Raw genomic sequence first — 21,770 nt, 5'->3', positions numbered from 1 at the left:
ATTCCAAAAATGAGACTTTATTTCAAAATACCTGTAAGTGGAAATTTATCAAAACCACCAGGGCATTTATATTTTGACTCTGCTATCTCACTTCTTCAGGAATTTATCTTCTAATCATACTTTGACATGCACAGAGTGACACATGCTCAATGTTATCTGTTGCAACTTTGTTTGAAATCTTAAAAGACTGGAAATAAGCAAGTGTCCACCAGCACGGAAGAGTTAAATAAACTATGGCACATCTGAACAGTGGACTGCCAAGTAGCTGGACAAAAGAGAGGTTGCTCTCAGTCTATGGACTCAAAAAGATCTTCGGGGTACACTGTTTATTAAACAACAAAAGCAGCAGCAGCAAAATGAAGTGCCAAACTGTGTACTGTATGCTCTCTTTTGCGTATGAAAGGATGAAAGTGAGAACATATATTTGTATTTGCTTGTATCAGCATAAAGAAGAACAAACGATAGAAGATACTAATCAAAGTGGTTACATATAAGGGTGGTGAGGAATGGGGAGGGCAGATGCGATGGGGGGAGAGCAAGAATTCCAAGGTATATCTTCTCAATGGATACCTTTTAGTTTAGTTTTTTTTTTTTTTTCTGCATGGGCAGGCACTGGGAATCAAACCCGGATCTCTGGCATAGCAGGCAAGAATTTTGCCACTGAGCCATGGTGGCACTGCTAACTTTTGATTTTGAAACGTGAATGTATTAGCTCTTCGAAACAATTAGAATATTTAGAATGAAGTATATTTACCCATTGGCATAGTCTGTATTTGAAATTTATTGCTGCCCCTGGAAAGATATATTTGGCTTATGGATTTTTATTATTCCTGAATTTAGCTATCCACTCAGCCAACATAATTATTCGTTTATGCACCAGGTGCTGTGTTAGCCACAGGAAAAATGATTGAGAGAACAGGCATAGTTCCTGTGCTCCGAATGGACAAGAAGGCAAACATTAATTCGAGCATACTAGGACATTAATTGGAGCATGAATTGGACAACTAGGATGCAAAAAGTGTAAAGTGATCCTAGGATAATCTGGGGTAGGGTCGGAAGGGTGTGTCAGGGAAGACTTTCCTGAGGAAATGGCTCTTGAGCTGCAGAAAATGTAGGAGGTAGGTAGGCGAAGAGAGGAAGGAAACATAGAGGGAACAGCATTTGCGAAGGCTCTGGGGCAAGAAAGAGTGTGGTATTTGAAGCACCAAAAGAAGGCCAATGCTGCTGCTGGGAAGGAGGCTGGGGAGGTGGGTGGTGCTGGGACTGAGGAGAAGCATCAAGCAGAACCTCATTCACGGGTTAAGGATGTGGGTCTTCGTATACAAGGCACCATTGGAAGCGACTGGCAAGTTTTTGACTACAGTGGAACAAGGTGATCCCATTGATGTCTTAAGAAGGTCACTGACTGCTCCTTGGAGAATGGAAGGGGTGTGGAGCAAGAGTGGAAGCAAGAAGACCCGTCGGATGGCTATGACTGAAGGCTGGGCAAAAAGTGGCCTTCGTTTTGACTGGAGGAGGTGTGGTGGAGGTGTGGAGGAGGGGTAGTAGATGGATTCAAGAGAAAGTGAATCCGAGAAGCGTTGGTGGTGGGGTCAACAAGAGGTGTCATACATGGATGGGTTCCTGCTGAGTTCAGCTGAATCGATGGGACTGCCATTTCCTGAAGAAAACACTTGGGTAGGGTGTGTGTAAGGGAAAGTTAGATACGCTGAATTTGAGGATTCTCTGACTTCCTGATAGATGTCTGTGGTCCAGTAAAGTAATCTACGGATCATGTCACCAATTTCATTTTTTGACTACTTAGTATAATTATAGACATGGTCAATAACATCAGTAAAATGTGGCTCACTCATAAATCTCAATGTTGTTTATTTTTCTATATACCATGTTAGTTCCTGACAAAGTATTTTTCCATTCATCTCTTGTAAAACACACCCCGTGCATTTTAGGGGCAAAGGGTTTTACTGGCTTCTTTGTCTGCTGGCTTGTGAAGAGCCCATTCCAGGCATCTTTCTCAGGTGACATTTTGGACATGCCCACAGTGAAGCTATCTTTTTTTTTTTTTTCCTCTGGCTCCCCCTGCAAAGGCTTAGCTGTTAATCTTCCTTCATGTTTCATATTTCATTTGTGTTTTTAAAGCTGCTTTTTTATTGTTGTTCTCTTCACAGGTTCCGTATTTACAGGGACCTTTTCCCTTTATTTTCTTTCCGCCTTCCACAGAATGATTTTGGTAACCCGATATTACATTGGGGGAATTCAAGCCATTATATTTTCAGTCCTGCTGTGTGTGCAATACTATTGCTAATATTTTCACTGGTTCTGGGTACAGTAGTGCTGGGGTTTTGTCTTCTCCATTTTTTTTTTTTAACATTTTATAACATCAACATGGTTTCTAGAATCCATGGAAGGAGCAGTGGAATCATTGAAAGTTTCCCAAGGGAAACACTTTTCTGTATAAAAAGAGTGGAAGGGTTATTCCTCTATGTTTTAAGAACTAACATAAAAACTGATTAGTTTTTTTTTTAATGTTGCTGTTCCTGCATAACTTATCCAACCACAGAATCACATTTGGCAAAGGGCACTGTGACTTCTAGGGCAGTGGAGACACCTGTGTCAAAGGTTCTGACCTGAAGGCACCTCTGGTAATCGACTTCCAAGAGGTCCTTAGTGACAACTTGTTTTAAAGATGTATTTGTCCCTAGCAGCACCAGGCCGTTTTCCAACAAATGAATCCTTTCACCATTGCTGAATTGCGTGGTGGGTGACTGAGCACATGGAGGTGTGGAGAAGTGATTGGTTCGCTCAGGCCCAGCTGGCAAGAGAATTAAGAGTACAGCTTGAACGAGGTCCTGGGCAGGGTCTCAAACTGCTGGCCCTCAGATGTGTTCTGTTGGGTCCTGTGGCAGCTATGAGAAATGGCCTGTCAGATCTCCAACTTTGGGGAGCTTAACTTACTTAGAGCCCCAGCTACTGCACTCTGAAATCCTTTGCCGGCCAAAGCCAGGCTTTCTGTAGCCTACTTATAGCCTGTGACTGAGAAAGTAGAGTACTGAGGCAGGGTCATTTCTGGCAGAGGGGAGATGCCTCTGTGTTCTGAGGATTCCCCAGTGGTCTCCCTGAACTTTAGAACTGCACTGCAGTCTAGGGTGCAGCCATGCTCACCTCCTTCCTTTCTGCTTTGCTCAGGTCAAACCTGACATCTCTCCCAGCCTTCCTGGCTCCTTCCCTAGTTTCTCTCTTAATAAATTGCTTGCACTTTAATCCTGCTTTGGATTTCTGCTTCTCAGAACAGCCAGACTAACAAAAGCCTTCACTTAAAAAAAAAAAGATCTTTTTTAGAAGGGACACATGCTGCTCCACACCCTTCTGGTACCTTGGACCTACCTGATGTATGTGTTCATGTTCCATGCCCGGCTCCTGTAGGCATTTGATTTGTACTTGTACGTGTAGAAAACCATAAGACAGAAATAGTGACGGATTGGTCAATTGGGAAATACAACTCAATTGGGAATATGAGGTTAAACTATTTGTTCCCTTGAAAGTTGCCAGATTTGGATATTGTGAGAATTTAGCATAAGAGTAACCTATTTAAGTTTCATTTTTTTAGCAGTTCACTTAAATTTTCTGTTTTAATTTAATTTGTTCTCAAAATTAGAAAGTTGTAGTCTTAATGATGCAGTATGCCTTTTATTAATTCAAATAATTGTCAAATAGCCAAATTCTCTCCAAAATTTGAGAAGCCTTGGGTTGTGTCCACTAATCTCTGCTCTTACCCTGGAAAGAGGTAGATTAAACATCAACTTGCTTTTAGTACGTGGTCCACATGTCGTCAAAATTGTCATATGATTTCAATAAATAATTTTTTTGAAAAGCTCCCAAGCAACAAAAATAGTTTCCCAGTTATTGTTAACATTTCCAGTAATTTCTTATTAATTTTTTCTTTTTCTTTCCTTTAGAAGACAACTCATTGTCTCAATTACTCTACTTGATTTCTGATTGAATTGAATCTAAGCTTTTGCTGTTCTTGCTAGCTAAAAAGAGATGACCACGTATTTTTCAAGTTAGGAGAACAGAACCATAGATAGAATTTATTTTCTCCACTTTAGAAAGTTTTCATTGCTCTTCAGAAATAACACAAATACAACCAGAATCAATGACATAATTTGCAGGGCCCTGTGCATGATGAAAATGCAGGGCTGTTTGTTGAAAAAAGCAAGGAAGAAGTGCTGTTAAAGGTACTAAAATACAAAACCTTTTCCTTTTTCTTTTGTATGCCACCTTTGTTTAATGGGATAATGGTCCTATAGACTTCACTTAGAGAAACACAAGTTCAAAGATAAAATTTTATTAAGAATCTCAAGATGGTGAGCACAAAGAATTGCAGCAAGCTTGGTGCCCCTTCTGAGCAGGGATCCTGGAATGATTGTAAGTCTGTACTTCAAGTTTGGACTGGAAGCCAGCCCTGGAAACAACTGACCAGAGAGCTGGTAAGGAAGCTGGAAATCCACGAGATTCTTGCCTCTTCTTAGAGTCTCAGGTAGAGGTGTGCTCAGGGACCTGGACGCCAAGGTGAAAGGGAAGGCACAAAGCTTTCTATCTGGCGGGGAAGATCAAGAGCAAGTTTTCTCTCTCTCTATTTTGTCGGCTCACTTGCACAATGGCTTTATCATATGCTGTGCCTTAGTAGAGGGAAGGGTGATTACCTGTTCATGGTGTGCAATTTTATTTTGACATTCCATTTTAAACATTGTATATTGTATGTATGGAGTGCTTACTCTAAGCTGGTTACTGTTTGGTGTGTTGGTGATATCTCCGTGTCCTGATGGGGCTTACATTCTCATGGAGGGAGACCTGCAAAAAGCAAAATAAATGAATAAACAAAATATAAAAAATGTTAAACACGTTAAGTACTTTGGAAGTAATTTGGGTAAAGAAAGGAGAAAGGGGTTTGGGGGAGGCAGTTCACGATTGCCAGCAGGGAGGTCAGGGATACACTGACTAAAGATCTGAAGAAGGTCAAAAGAGAGCCATGCTGACCTTGGAGAAGAGCATCTGGGAGAGAAACAGCCAGTGCAAAGGGTCTGCGGTGGGCGCGGAAAACTGTGCTCTCTGTTGACCTCATGTAAGCATTTAGGAGTAATTTTAGCATGCACAGATGTAGATGAAGTGTCCTTTCCCCACTTTTTAGGTAGGAAGATAATCCTTTTTGGTCAATTCAGTTAAAAATGAATGTGAAAGAGTTTCTACGCCTTGGTTTAACCAGGCATTCACCTCCAGAAGCACCATGGTTGTTTGCTGCTGTCACTTCTACAGACAGACCTTTCTTAAGAAAGGACGTTTCTTATTATGTCCAAAGCACACCTTAAAAAAATTCCACCTGATTTCTTATATATTACCTTTTGTTTTTAAAAAGACTTTATGTCAGTGATTGTAGAATGAAGGTGCCAATAGGAAAATAATTGGTTTACAAATGGAAAGTTAATCAGGCATTCCCCTTTACCTTGTCCTCTCTAAGGTCCAGGCATGACTGAAATGCAAAGAAAACACATTTGTACAGTAGGAAGATGATAGGTTTACATCATTAAACCATAGGTTAGGGTCATTAACCTCCAGCAGGCGAGTGTTGAAGCAAATGGCTTTGTGAGCTTCAAAGGAACGAAGCACTATTGTACCTGGGAATCTAAGAGTGGTGTCTGCAGTTACATTAATTGGGATAACAATTATAAAAGCTTGTGAAGCGTCAGGTTTCAGAGCCCATAATAATCCCCAGGAAGACTTTTCCCCTGGTGGATATAATATTGCTGTTTTCCAGGTGCATTCTTAAGATGTATTACATATCTCAGATCCACTTTGTAGAGGCCATTGCCAGGGGCAGAATTTGGGGGTAGCCAGAAGATTCTTTTGTTTCAGCTAGGCAACTTTCTGCTTTCTTGGAGTGTCAGGGAACATTAAAAGAAGCAGCTGGTGGAAGCAGGGCTCAAGGGGACTTTGTAAGTGTGAGCTCTGCACCTCTGGCTTCAGTGAAACACAAGGAAGGAATGCTAACGTCTACTTCCTGGAATGGTTTGTGTTTACGTTGATAGTATTGTGCTGACCCAGAGGTAGCTGTGTGTTGCCTGGTGACAGAGTCCACGCCACTGATTGGCTGTTTTGGAACTTCAAGTGCTGCTGATGAACATGAACTATGTGTTTTCTTGGCAAATGGAATATTAAAATTGACAGTTCTCCCACTGCATGTAAATAATTCTACCTGATTCACCATCAGACATTTACTTTTGAACTTCTGTTGGTGGCAGCAGAGCCGTCATGAAAAATAGCATACTTCACCTTCCGAAAAGGTAACTTGCATTAAAAAAAGGCAGACAGATTTAAGCAATTGTTATTTAAAGACGTTGTCTAATGATTACCTCAGGGAGAAAAACTTTCAATGTAACAAAAACATCTACTCTAATATAGTCATTGGTTTATATGACATATCGTCCCAAGCCTTTGTAGAAAACTCTTAGATAGCATTTGAAAGGGTCATCATGAAGAAGAATATTCTATAACCACAGTCATCTCAGCCAATGATGGTTCCGTATTCACATTAGGGTTGACTTTTGAAGAGGAGTAAGAATTGGCATGTGCTAAACACTGATGTTTTTAAAAGCTGAGTATGTCCTTTTATCCCCTTCTTTCCACCTTCTTTTCAAGAAATGCTGTGTTATGAAGTTCATTGATATTTCCTGAAATGATATTACTATTTCCTGTTTGAAGAGCCTTGGGGGTGGATCTCTAGAGCACTTTCCCTAAGAGTGTTAACTTTAATAATTCTTCTGTGTATATTTTTCAGAATATTTCACTCTTTTCTATTAGGCAGAGACCTGGGTGGATCAGGGTGGGGTAAGTCTGAAATAAAACACAAAACATGCACAAACTTTGCCCTAATATCTTCCTCCAGAAACCACTGACCTTTTGGATACTCTCCTGTTGAGTAGAATGTGCTGGAGTTTCTTTTCCCTGCATTTTTGCTTGGTTGGCCATAGGGGCTGGGGCAGATGCAGCATTTTGATTGATTTTTTGGTACAGTAAATGAAGGCAAAACAGACAGGTCACTCAGTAGAGGCCCATGTACTTTGCATATAAAGACAAATGTGTTTATAAGTTAAAATTAGCTTCAGGAGTATAAACCAAGATATACTTCAATGGGAGCACTATTAATTCCCCTGTCACCAGCCAGCAGCTCAAATTTCACAAACCTGCTTTAACCTTCCGTCTTTCACATTGGGTCCTTCTTCTCTGTTTCTGTGTCCAGGGGTTGGTAGTAACTACATACTCAGTCTGAAAATTTCTACAGTTGCCAGAAGGTCACAAGTATTTTCCTTTAATCTCCTGGCTCAAATGTCTTTCTAAGGATACATACACATGGTATCATTGTGATACTAGAGAAAGACCTTACTTCCTAATCCTTTTCCAATCACAGAGACTAGTTCTATCACAGGTAAACATTCAGAGCCTTTGGAAGTCAGGTAAAACAGCAATGGTGAGAACAAAACCAGTCACACAAAATGGGTTAAAAAGTCTCTTGGTCAATCTATTCTTGTGAGCTTTTTTTGATATTAGCTAGATAAGAGCTTTCAAAGTATGATGTTGGATTCGATGACATGGAACATACTGCTTTAGAGGAGCGGAGCAGTCAAATTCCAGCATCGGATGTCCGGGCTTCTCAGACAGCTGCTACCTGGCCGTGGGTCACACATCGTGTCTGGGCAGTGGTTATTACTCACTCTGGGATGGCTCATTAGGGGGTCACATTAGTCTAGAATGTACTTCTCTTCCTCTTATTCTGCCATCTTGACTGGCTTCCGTTCTTGGAGAACACTGAACCAAAGGTGAAACCACTGGTCAGCCCCGAAATAGGGTCGGGAGGACCAGGAGCAATGACTAGCTCATCCCAGATCTTCTCTCTCCTTCTCCTGACTAGGCACAAGGGAGGACCACCTGCAGAATAGCCTCAGGGATTTTACTAGGCTAAGAAAGAGGATTGATCGGTCAAGACAGTCAGAGAGAATCCCTTCTCTCTCTGGCACAGACATACTATTATTTCACTCACAAGAATCAAGTGTAAAACCAGAATTCTGAACCATTGATTTTGCATGAGAAATGTAACTGCAGACGGACTTAATTCTTAGGTCTTCCAGGGGGGTCATGCTTCCTGGGGAATGAGATCACAATCACAGGGAAGTGTGGTGAGCTGGGACTCAACTAGGGGTGGTAGTGACAAGGTTTGAATCAGTGTGATACATGCTCTTTGTGGTGGATTGAATGGTGACTTCCCAAAAGATATGCCCACCTGGGACCTGTGAATGTGATCTTATTTGGAAGATGTAATTAAGTCAAGGATCTCCTGGAAGAAGAAGAGCCTGACGTCCAACGACAAGTGTCCTTATTCACACAGAGGAGGACAGACATACAGAGGAGAAGGCCATATGAAGCGTAGTTATGTACAAGTAGAAACTTGTAGTTTTGCAACTTCAAGTGTGGTAGGTTGAATTTTGTACTCCAACAAAGACAGGTTCTTAATCTTTGTTCCCCTGGTTGTGAACTCATGTGCAAAGACCTTTATTTTGAGGATATTATTTTTAGTTAAGGTGTGGTCCATTTGAATCCAGTTGGGTCTTCATCTGCATTACCAGTGTATTTGATAAGCAGGAGAAGTCAGGATGCAGTTAGTCAGAAAGCCCAGGGAAGAACCAGAGCTGGAAGTCAGCAGAAACTGAAAAAGCAGACACAAGTAGAAAGAACACCATGTAATTCAAAGCAGAGATGGAAGCCAAAGAACCAGATGACAAACCAGCAGGAGAGCACTACAGACTTTGGGGAAAAAGCATGGCCTTGATTTTGGACTTCTATCTTTCCAAACCGTAAGACAATAAAATTATATTGTTTAAACAACTCATTGATGGTATGTTATTTATCATCGCAGCCTGGCAAACTAAGACATCAAGGAATACCAAGGGTTGCAGCTACCAGAAGCTAGGAGAGAGGCATGGAATCGATTCTCCCTCCGAACCTCTAGAAGGAACCAACTCTGCCGACACCTTGATTTCTCACTTCTGGCCTCAGAATTGTGAGAAATTTGTTGCTTTAAATCACTCAATTTGTGGTCATTTATTATGGCAGCCCTAGGAAACTAAAATGTTCTCCACTTAGATTTAGCTGTCCCAACACCGGTAGATGGAATCCTTGGGACAGGCCCCTTCTTCCCTGTACTTGGATGGACCCTGCCAATATTTGCCTATGGGGATGAATAACTTCCATGGATGATCGGTCTTCTTCAAAAGAAACACATTTTGTCTTTAGATATGCTCATCCATCCATGTGGGTCTTGTTAGCCAGGGAACAACTCTTTCTCTTTAACCTGCTTTTATACTTATTATCTGATGGCTTTACAGTTTAACTCTTCTTGTCCAACTATTTCCTCCAAACTTCCTGGGGACAGTGATGAAAATGGAAGATCTCATTGTAATTCTCAAGGACTGTTATTACCCAAATATATATGTTGTTCCTATACTTATTTTCCATGAGATCTTGTGAGCTTCAATTGGTTCCATAAATATCTCATTTCCTAGAATTGTATTAGTAAAATACACCTGCTTTCCCCCCTGTAATACAGACTCCAGTTCAATAGTTATTGGATAGGATGAAATAAAAAGCAGAGATGCAAACTTTCTAAGCTTGGCTGTAACTTTCTCTCCAAGATTAAGACCATTCTTCCTATCTCCTATCAAAGAAGAGACTGATTTAAATCTCTTAATAAAAACTGAGTTTTTCAAAGAAGCATGTTTCATTGACAATAGAATGCTTGAACTGACCTTGGAAGAGGAGTAGAAGTTACTCTTTTGGGGATAGGGCAGGATGAGGGTGGTCAAGGTTGAGGGGAAAGTGATTTCTGGGCTTTTATGGTGCTGTAACATTGGCCGCAGGAGGAGGAAAGCAGCAAGCCAGGGCGAGCACGTGGCTCTGGTGTATGTGCTGAGGAGCTCTGACTTTTCTTAGTAGGTGATGTGGAACCATTGAAGATGAATCAGAAGAATATCATGATCAGATCTGAATTTTTGCCAAAGCCCTTTGGTGCCATGGCAAAGATTGGGTTGGAGGGGGATAAGGGTGGAGGAAACAGGGAGAACAGCTAGCAGACTGGGAATAAATAGTAAGTATCTAAGAGGAAACTCACCTTAGCTTGCAAGCCTTTAGAACATTCTACATGTCAACAACATATCACATTTCCTTTTATGTCTGTTTTTCCAAAATGCTGTGAAGCACAAATGAGATAAAATATCAAAGTATAGGCAAGGACAACAGACATTATGGGAACCAGTTCAATTAAGATTGACACCTGTCTATCCTGGATAAACCAGAAAAAATGTATGTCTTTACATAAAGCTGCAGAGAGTAGTGGCAAGAGAAATGGAGGAGGCATCACTCTGGACAAACCTACAAAATCTCATGCCCTACTCAAGGTTCCATGTACTTATGGTGTTCAATTAAGCTGTCCATATAAGTTATATTAGGAAATGCACTAGTCGAAATATAAATTTCATACCAAATAAACATTTTTTGCTTTAGTCTCACACATAAGTTCAAGTTTTGAAATATTAATTACCATGTATTTTCAACCCCCTGCATTATTGACATTCCTTTGTTCTCGATATTAGTTACCAGGTGTTGAGGCCCAGTCCAAGTTTGTGCAAAGCATGGGCTGATGCTGCTGAGAGACTGAAAAGCATGCCAGGCACAGAAGGAGAAATGTATTTATTGGACTTATGACCAGGAGAGATTCTCCAGTGATGGCCAGTTTGGAGGGACAGTGCTCTACAAGGGACAGGGGGATGCAAGGAGCAATATATGATTTTAGAACAAAGATATTCCATATCTTTGGAGGACATCAGGTCTCTATTGTAATCTTTAAGGGGCTTAAGACTTGATGTTTTACTACTAAGATTACTGTTTAAGGGTAAGATACCATCAGTGCCATTTTACATCCTTGATTACCTTCTTTTCCCTCTGGGGAGATTGTTTACTTTCTTGACCTTTGTCCTTGGCTAAAAGCAGTTTGCTATATGCCTTTTAGGAGGGGATCCAGGCCCTGCACCACCACATCAGGTGTTTCTGAAAGGGGAATTATGCTGGGATAGCATATACTAGAATCAGAAATAGTAAAGGAGAAATGGTCAACAAATGGGAACAAACTAGCTATACTCTTCTTGTAGGACATATTGTGGACACTCATTAAATTAAAAAGAAAATGCAGGGAGCCCTCATAGCACATCAAGAATTGCTTAGCTGTCTGCCAGTGTACATGTTTCTTCTCATTCTTTATGTTATACAACTGGACTTGTTCAAACTGAATCTGACTAATCATATGTTTGCCTTAGCAAATCCAAGGAACTTCTATCTCCTACTCAATTTGATAGCACCTACTCATACCTTTCTTTTTCTTGGTCATTTGCAAACACAGTTTGACCCGTGAGCCTGGAAACCTTTTTTGCCCCTTTCTCCATTTTACAGAAGCAGAATGCTGGATAAGCAGAAATTCACTGGATCCCAGGGCAATGGGGGCAATTCTGATCTCCAATCACACACAGAATATTAGTAATTTGACCGCAGCTTGATTTCTACATAAGCTGTCATTTTATACACCCAGAGAAAGCGAGGGAGGGCATAAGTGCATAGGATACATTTCTAGTGGCAAGTGGGAACAGAATCAGTTACCAAAAACTAGCTTTGCTCGAGGGCTAATAACCCATGTATTTTCTTTAATTTTTGTTTCCAGGTGCACATCTTGAACTTCTATGAGTTACGGTACACAATTTGTAATGACTTTTGGGCTCTGATCTAAAAGTTTGCTTAATGGGCTAACAGCTTTGTATGCTGATATTCATATGCTTATAAAGAGTATTTGTTAATAATAATTAGGATAAAATACAATTTTCTTTCCTGATTAAAAAATGGAATGCAAACTCATTTCAGCAAATTTGGAAAAGAAAGAAAGGTTCAGAAACCACCTGAGACCCATAAGTCAGTCATAATTATCTTTATTTGAAGTATTTCCTTTTTGCTCTTTTTGTGCAGATAAAGGATCATTCTGTATAATTATATATACATTGCATAATAAATAATTTTGAATTCTGCTTTTCCCCCCTTAACATTGTTGTATAAATATTTCCTCCATGTTAACGAATACTCTTTGATTACTCTAGGAATGGTTAAGGCGTTAATTGGTGAATTTAAGGTTATTTAATTCTTGGCATACCTAGATGTTTGGGGCTTCCAAGCCAGCGTTGCATAAAGAATCCTTTTCTCGTTCATTTATTAACAAAGTATCTCTGTTTCATCTATAGGGCAAGGATGGTCCTAGGGGGGTTAGGATCTATATGTTTTATATGAAGAAAACTACAATGAGTTATTTGGCCCTGTCCCTTCTGTTTCTTTTTTTGTGTCCCCCTAGCATTTTCCCTTTTCTCTCGATTGACTGAAATCATAGAAGAAATTCAACCTCAGTAAGAGAAGTAATTCCTACGAGTCTGGAGGGTTTATCTCAAGTAGGTGTTGAATGGAAATGCAATATTTTCCAGAGCTCAAATCATGTCTGAGACCACTGCATGCATCTCTTCTTTCCATGACCCCCGACCCAGAACATAATTACTGAGGATATGAAGGGATTAGAATTTAAGGGGATAGAATAGCTGTTTAGTAGGCAAACGATGAGAGGGAGCACAGAGACTTTGGGGTACACAGCCCAATAAGTTTCTTGTGAGGCAAGGCTTGAAGTCAAGGACAAAGAAGAGTCTATGGGGAGGGGCTTCTGCATTTTCAGCATAACAGTCAAAGTTCGACTGGCTTAATTTGCTACACTTCTGCCAATTACATGAAGGGATAATCGGAGCAGAATGGACCCATATTAAGGCATGCTGTCCTGCCCTCAAGGACTTGGACTATCCCAGGTTACAATGAAACAGACATCAAGAGCCCTACAGGGTAATTGAGATGACTGTGAATGGAAAGGGGGCAGGGGTTCAAAATGGAGGGAATAGAACAAGGGCTTGCTTGTCCTGGGTTTGGATGCTGGGCGGGGTAGGAACAAGCAGAGAGATTTTCTTGCTCTGCTGGGCAAATGACTCCAGTAAGGGAAAGTGTCCACCTCCTTAAGGTTTCTTGAGTCAGCAAGTCAGCTGGGAGGGAGGAGAAGGGAATTGGATGTTTGCTGAGCTGAGGGGCTTGGTCTTTCCTCCAGGGAAAATGGCACAATCAGGTACTCCTCAGCCTGGGTTCTGCCATTGACAGTGGGTGTTGTGGAATCAGGACTCTGCTCACAACATGGGGACCTGATAGTAATCAAGGGTGGGGACCATTGGTCCTGCTTCTTGTCTCTGCCCATCTTCTGACCAACCAACCTCTGCATGTGCTAATGGCCCCTGGGTGACCCTCAGTTCTTTGCTTGTCAAGTTTCTGGGATAAGCTCTGTCCTCCACCAACTTTTTACCCTGGTGATCTCAGGAAGTGCTTCAAGCCTTCAGTGAATTACAGTTCTCCGTGTGTTTTGGTTTCCTGGGCTGCTCAAGCAAATAACATGAAAGGGGTCAGATAATCAGTGGGAATTTATTTGCTCATGGTTTGAGACTGGGAAAAAGTCCAAATCAAGGCATCATCAAGGTGATCCTTTCTCCCTAAAGATGGTGGCATTCTATGGCTGGCTGCTGGCTGTCCTTGGCCTTAGCTTATCACATGGCAAGGCACATGGTGGCATCTCCTGGTCTTTCCCTTCTCTTCTGGGTTCTGTTGATGTTCAGCTTCTTATTTCCCATGATTTTCTCTCCCTAGTTCTGCATCTAATGCTGTGTATAAAGGACTCCACTAAAGGATCAAGACCTTTCCTGACTCAGGTGGGCCACATCTTAACTACAAGAGTTTCATCAAAAGGCCCTACTTACTTTGGGTTCACACTCACAGGAATGGATTAGGTTTAAGAACATGTTTTTCTGGGGTACATGTAGAATCAAACCACCATACCACGTAATGTAACTTTGAAGTAAAATTTGAATTATTTGTCCTTTCTAAAAACTAAAGCAGCTGGGCCCTTTAAAAATACTTCCATTTTGAAGGAATAATTAGGCATTGCTTCCTTACCTGAAGGACCTCTGCTGTTGGATTCATCTGTCTCTGTGTCTATTTGTCTCCATGCATGCAAGGGGTAAAACAAAGAGAAGTCTTTTTTTTTTTTTTTTTAAGTAATAGGAGATACTTCAGGAGCCTTCTGGGTTTAACCTAAGATTATCTGGTTGTCAAGTGTCTTGGGTGGTCCTTTTCTTGCTGTGTGAAGTTAACAGTAGCTGTCCTTGCATCCAAGTCTGCTTGCTAGACACTTCCTGTAGAACTTTTAACTTAGCCCCACTGAGCTTTTGGCCTCATGAGATCTAATGATTCCATTTATGGGCTCAACAATGTAGATAAGTGGAATATTAACAGCATAGACAGCAGTCAAGGGTATAGAGTTTGGAGCCAGACTGGGTGCTCATGAGCTATGTGGGTCCCTGGTCAAGTTACTTGAACTTCTCTATACATCCATTGCTCACTTGTAAAATGAAGATGCTAGTAGCATCGAGTATCTATAATATGAGATTGCTATGAGGAGTAAATGAATTACTATCTGTGAAGTGCTTAGGACAAGACCTGGCACTCAGTAAGTACAATTTGTGTTTGTTAGATAAAAATAACTCGAAAGCTTGCTAGGTACCAGGTGCTGTGTTAAGCAATTTCAATTCTATATTATAACAATGATCAGGGGTTGGTTATTATTATCACCATTTCACAGGGTAGGAAGCCAAGTTAGAGAGGTGAGTGGCAGTGACTGTTCAAAGTCGAAGAGCTAATCAGAGGATAGAGCCAAGCTTCAGAGAGCTGTATCCAACCTGCAGCCCAAGCTCTGAACCCCTGCCTGGCTGCCTGCAAAAGTGGCCTGAGAAATGTTTCTCCCTTTTATAATTGAGACAATAAATACTTGTTGAGTGTCTACCACATGGTGGTAAAGATACGTAAATGGGAAGAATAATGATGGCATTTATAAAGACCTATTTACACATAATTGGCGTTTCTATGATTCATTTATAGTCACTAATGATTAGGAACAAATAATGCTGTTTTTGAATTTTCCTGATATAAATTCTCAAGTGAGTCTCTGTGAAAGTGTTCATAAATGATTACTTTCTTTGAAGCTCTTCTGTGAGCTTCTAGATAATCATATTCTAAGACACATTGATTAATAGAACCCAATAAATAAAACAATATTGTTGACTATACATAACGTTTACTTTTTTTTTTTTTGACACAGTAGATTTGAACCTATTCGAAGGTGGAAGGCAGAAGACCTCTACCACTTACTAGGTGTGTGGCTTTAGGTGAGTTGCTTAAATAGTGGAGGCCTTTATTTTCTTCCCCAGTGGATAATAGCACCGATTTTGTAGATGCTTTATTTGAAGCACGTAGTAGGTACTTCAATACATGATAATTACAATAATAAAAGTGTTGCACAATGTGTGTTGTATTATATCTAGGAGATAAATCATTGGTTGTAGAGTTTGAAAAAATATTGAGTCAATTTTAACTATAAACCAGATAATTATGTGTAGGTGTTCTAGCTGCTAAGTGTTCACTCCGCAAATGGTGGATGTAGAATTGCTTTTATAATGATTAATAGCAATACCTTAATTGTAAGGTGAGCACTTAATAAGTGCTAACAAGAGGATCAACATTAGCCACAAAGTGAAAAATAATCAATCAAATCAGCCATTGAATTGAGAGTGTCAATTCAGTACGACACAGGAAGAGAACTTACCAGACTTCATGCTTGAGAACCAAAGGTGTAAAACAGGCTGCAAAAGTCCAACCAGTTCCAAGCTATAGTCCCAGCTCTGGGCTGGAGGGGTTTGGGAAGGCTGGCTGGACTTTGAAGACCTGGGAAGGAAATGAAGAGTCACAATGGCAATGGTTAAAGATATTTTCTAATTAAGAAATTCTGGAAATATTCATTCATCCTTTAATTTAAATGGTTGAGATTTTCCTAAGTAAATGCCTTTCAGGCATTTGGCAAATGGTAAAATTCATGTTAGTCTCATATCCTCTGTTTTATCATGACCCCCTCCCCACCTCTATCATTATCTCTTTTCCTTAAACATTCATAATTTGGAACGAGGCTTATTTTCACTTTTACTGAATAACAATATTTCTTAGTTTTTGTTTTCAAGGTAAATGGAAATATCCTTTCCTTTTGCCAAAATTCCTGAAAAAAGATAAACTCTAACTTGTTTTGCTTCTATGTGTCTTATGCGATTGAGTGCTTTTGGATTGACATTGCCTCCCCCATAGAAGAGTTACCCAACCCTCTCTCTGCTCATAAACTTCTCCAAGGACTCAGTCTATGACGATAGTTTGCTTAAAGTATTTCCCTACCTTTGTAGCTGAAAAGAAATATATGATGGTGTGTTTTGTGCTGCATGCCACTTTGCATATGTAATACTGTATGACAGAATTCCAAATGCACTCCAAAGTTTCCATATTGATATTTCTTAGTGGTGGTAGGTAGTATAGGATTTAAAAAAAGGGAAAAATTCAGCACATTGCCTTCCTGTCAATGCCATTTTTATGCCATTTTACGTTAGCATAAAAATGTTTCTGCATGCAAGTTTTTTGAGCCCTGAATTCAGAATTTTTCAGTTTTATATTCACTTTTGATTAACTTTTAAGCCTATTGTTATACGGTCAACTAAAGGAGTGTTGTGAAGTTAATTTCTAAAATTGTCAAAATGATGCTAATTTTAACTCACTTTAAAAGCACTGTTTCTGTGCCACTCAGCCATTTCAGTGTGGAGAGGCGATATGGGGAAGTGGTTACAAAAATCAGAGGGAAAAACAGCATGTTGCAAATAGTACACATTTGGAATTACTAACACATAATATTTTATTTCCAGAAGTTCTGGAAAATCATTCTCTTATACTAGGAGAGCAAATAATTTGGTTTTTCTTGGAGGGATGTTCTGTTTTGAAGGTGGAATTTTGCTTTGACCCTCATAACTAAAGACAACAAAGAAAGACTTTTTGAGACATTTTTCCATTAGATTTAAGTTAGGAGAAATTCTTCTTTTCTTTTTTTGAAAGATTTTTTGTCTTCTTCCTTATATCCCTCAAATGTAGCACAGTGACTATTATACATTAAAAGTCTAGCAATGACTTATCAGATAAAGTACTATTGTAGGTGGAAAACGTGGCGCTGTTTTTCACCCAGCTGGTCACTAGATGTCCCTGCTAAATCACCATTCACACGTGTGCTCCTGGATGCGTGGAGGTAAAACTGCAGGCTACGAAAGAAACAGAGGGACTATTCTTTAATCAGTACTCGAGATGTGTTCTTCCCTCTATTGGACATGCCAGGCAAATGTTTATAGTCAGCTAATTTTTGCATTAGCGCACGCACACACACGTATGTGCACTCCCACACACTTTGATAGTGAGCACAGGTTGAACCATCAGAGGGAGTGTTAGAATCTTGCCAGTGTTGTTTGGGCTTATGGTGCATTTGTTTAACCCCTTATCTGTGATTAGAGATGTGTGTGTTCAGAGTTGTGTGTCAGTAGACAGAAGTCTCTCTGTAAATGCCGTTTTGTTGACAAACTGTAAACCATTAGTGCAACTGAAAAGTTATAGTTAGATTGGTTCTCTAGGGTGTCTGTAATAGCATTTTCCCTCGGGGTGTAGATCAGCCTTCAACGGGAGGATTCCTTGCAAGGGCGTGGGTGGAAAATGTTTTAAAGGGTTGTGGTCATCAAAGCTTTTATTATAGTCCCTTCTCATATCCATGTGCTGGGCCATTGTAAAAACAGCTACGCTGCAAAAGAGCAGTTTTCTTTGGGATAAATCCACTTCCTTAAATAGTATTGTTTTCTCTCCTGAAGATAGAAGTGATACGTTTCCATTGTAGAAAATTTGGAAAATGCAGAAAAGTGTCACAAAAACAGTAATTCTTACCATTTTAGAGAAAAAATTGAAATTGTATTGCACTTTATATCATGAACACGTCCCATATCATTAAATCCTTTTCAGAAACCCGATTTTAATATCAGCATGTCATTCTATTCTTTTGATTGCAGTTTATTTACTCAGTTTCCTATGGATGGTCATTTATTTTGTTTTTTAGATTTATTTTCAGAAGCGATGCTGAAGTAAATATTATTATATATGCATTTTTCTCACATCTCTGCTTAATTCCTTCGTATAAATTTCTATAATGGTAACAAGTGTGTTCTTGGTATGGAAGCAAAATGCAAACGACCTTTTTTGCTTATATAACCTCGGAGCTGGATCAGGGGACTCTGAAATTAGGATAGTATTTGAGTTCTGGAAAGCATTTCTCACAGAGATCTTTTTTGCATAAGACAGTGTCAGTGGTATGAATCCCAGATTGTTCTGATTCGTAAATAGACAATTATTCTCTTTGCCCCCCATCAATATCATTTATCTCCTGACTGCTGAAGTCTGAAGGTTTCTATCATAACCCTGGTTGATGAAGCTCAATTATCGGTGATTTAGAGGGTCTTCTGCCACCTGGACAGACCCACCGAGGACCACCTGTGCATTCTAATGCCTCACTGTGACACTTTATTTCACCCACTGTGCTGGGTTCAGTACGGGTGACACGTGGATTTTTCCTGATTTGGAATTTGGAATCCGAATGGAAGTGTTCTTGGAATGGTCCTTGTTACTACCCACATTCTGGCACCACACTGGACACATTTTATTCCCATTTTAATAGGAGATCCAAAATGTCAGTAGAGAGCATTCAGTTTCCATTTCTGTTTAAAAAACTCTGCGCCTCCCCTCCCTTTTTAAAAAAGACTCCGCGATTTGAAGAGATCAACATTGAGTTAAAAATATTAATTTAACTTTTAAAAAGCTTTGAAATAAAGTTAAGTTATTCCTAAGAGTCAGCTTTTGGTATATTCAAGAGTGCCTCTTAATTTTTTACAAATGGAGTTCCTTTTTTAAAAAAATTAAATTAAATAAAATATGTACTTCCTTTCTGAAATCTGGAATGCTTTTGTTTATGCCATTTGGGGAAAAAGGCAGAAAGTTTTTTAAACCTGTAGATGGACAAGTCTTTTACTTCTCTTCTTCCCTTTTAGGGTTCACGTATTATGGAAGTCAGAGTTCGAGAACAACACGAGAAGAAACAAGTGTTCTCCTGGCTGCTCCTTTCCTGGTTCTCTGGTTTGTGTTTTGACCACCAGTTTTCCCACACCATTGCAAGTTCCTTGGTGTGTCTAACTTCCTCGAGGCAAGTTCCCACAATGGTGTGGAAGTTTCGTCTGCCAGAAGCCTGGTACACTGCCCAGGCAGGGCTGGTCAGGGCGGAGCAGGAAGGGAGAAGCTGGCTGCTAGTCTCCTGCTGGTTGGTGGATGCTCTGCTCACTCTTCCAGCCGTTAGACACTCAGAGTGCAGGAGGCTCTGGGCTACTGAGGCTGGGCCAGCCCACTCCCTTAGCCTCTGAGCCAAGCTCCATGTTCAGGTTCAGCCTTCCCTCATCAAATGTCCCTGTATTCTATTGACTCAAATATTTGTTCTGTATGAGAGCTGATGATATGTGGAAAATTACCTTGGTGCAGTGGTGTTTTCTGGTATCCCAGCAGATAGGGTGACCTAATGATCATGGAATGGAAGGGTCACCAAATTAAAATGCTCAAATCACATGGTTTAGTGAATCAATTCAAAATTTCTCATGAGAAGCAAGGGGAAATTGTTGGGGGCAGTTGATACACTTAAGATCTGATGCCTGCAGATGATTTGCTAACTGGGTCATGAACTGAGCCATGTCCACATTCCTTTCCTCTCTGCTGCATCACCCTTCCCTGCCGGTGATGTTAGCCAGGGGCTCTGCAGAGGAAGAGACCTGGAGCCAGCATACACTCAGCTCTGTTGGAGAGACCCAGGAACGAGGACATCAGGCCAATAACTTCAGCTCTCCAATTAACCTGTCCAGTAGCTGTGATAAGAAGAATAGTGGTCCTCCAAGATATCCACGTTTTATTCCCTAGAAGGGTACATATATTGTCTTACATGGCAAAAGGAATTTATCTGTGATGGAGTTAAGGATCATGAGAAGGGGTGATGATCCTGGATCACCTTGGGGAGCAGGAGATGGGGGTGAATATGATCACAAAGATCCTTAGAAGTGGGAAATAGGAGGGTCCAGGTCAGAGAGGAGATTGATGATGGAAGCAGAAGGTCACAAAGAGATAAATTTCAAGATGGTAGCTGCTGGTTTTGAAGACGGAGGTACGGGCCATGAGTCAAAGAAGGAAAGTAAGTGGCCTCTAGAAGCTGAAAAAGGCAAGGAAACAGATCACGCCCCCAGAGCCTCTAGAAGAAATGCAGTCCTGCCAACACCTTGGCTTTAGCCCAGTAAACCCATTTTGGATTTCTGATCTCCAGAATTGAATGATAATAAATTTGCATGGTTTTAAGCTGCTAAGTTTGTGGTAATTTGTTATAAAAGAAGTAGAATGAATACAGTGAGTTTTTTTCTGTTTTTTTTTTTCTCAGGGCAAAGTGCACGCAAGGCCAGAACAGAATAATTCTAATGACAAGTGTTATTCCTAAATTGGTCACTCGTAGGTGATAGCCTACGAGCCCGGAAAGGGTGTGAGCTGTATCTTATGACTTGGTCTTTCCATCCCATTCTGTCTAGAAGCAACACTTTTGTTTGTTCCACCACCCTTTTAAAATCATAAATTCAGTTTATTCCATCTTTCACATGTCCTACATGTTTCTGATTTAAGACCAGTAGGTAATGCATCGTATATATTATGCCACGTGCTTATTCTCTGTCTATGCTTCACACAGTAGCTTGCTTAACACCCCCCCAAGTTTCATCTATGTCCTATAAACCACTAGTTTCCTTACTATTTATGTAAATAGCATAACCTTTGAATTGCATTAATCCCATTTCTTTTTCTTGTCTTTTATAGCAGTTCTGAATATTTAAACATAATACAGCAGACACATGTTAACAGCTGCTGGGCTCCCAGGGTGCTGATATCTGATTCTTTCTGTGAACCATATTTACATTTGAAAATAGAGGGCTCTGTAGACCCTGCTCCTCCTACTATTACCTGGCACTGTACCTGGGGAAAGTTTGGAACATGCACACTCTCAGTCTCCTCTCCCTTCTTCTTCCTCCCCAGCCAGCCTCTTCTTTAAGGCTCTAGCCGCCTCCTTATATATTCTTTACAACTACTCTTGTGCTATGGAGGCAGAGTTGAATAATTGTGACAGAGAACATTTGACCCACAAAGCCTCAACCATTTCCCATCTGATCCTTTACTGACCACGTTTGCTGATCCTTGTTCTAGATCAAGGATCCTAGATCCTTGTTCTAGAATCCCATCCAAGAAATGTTATTTCCATTTCAAAGAGGAAGAAGCCATGCCTCTGGAAGGTTAATGATTCTCCAACTATTCTGAGCTAACTGGAGGTGGACATTGCCCAGGTTCAGTAAGACACAATCCCTTCCCAACAGTCCCTTCCCATCCTGTTTAGGAGAATTTGTCTTTAGTTTGCACATCCCACTTTTTCTGCCTTCAGAATGTGGTAATTGACCTGTCCATTGACCTAATTTTGTTGTTCCTGATCCCTTCCTATTTAGCAAAAACATCCAATTCATAATATATATATTCCTGGG

At 40.4% G+C, this 21,770-nt stretch overlaps 1 protein-coding gene across 1 annotated transcript in view; it reads left to right on the top strand.

Moving 5' to 3' along the window:
• The window catches only part of SETD4 (SET domain containing 4), a 128,343-nt gene extending 107,727 nt beyond the window's left edge, over positions 1–20,616 (top strand). Inside the window, exons 12-13 of the transcript XR_013158694.1 lie at positions 15,374–15,437; positions 19,215–20,616. The gene's annotated coding sequence lies outside the window, so the exon portion shown is untranslated. The remainder of the gene's footprint in view (positions 1–15,373; positions 15,438–19,214) is intronic.
• Positions 20,617–21,770: the final 1,154 nt, after the last annotated feature.

The sequence above is a fragment of the Tamandua tetradactyla genome, chromosome 10 (genome assembly GCF_023851605.1).
Source record: "Tamandua tetradactyla isolate mTamTet1 chromosome 10, mTamTet1.pri, whole genome shotgun sequence".
In the NCBI taxonomy this organism is placed as follows: domain Eukaryota; kingdom Metazoa; phylum Chordata; class Mammalia; order Pilosa; family Myrmecophagidae; genus Tamandua; species Tamandua tetradactyla.
This window is presented reverse-complemented; position numbering and strand designations above follow the sequence as displayed.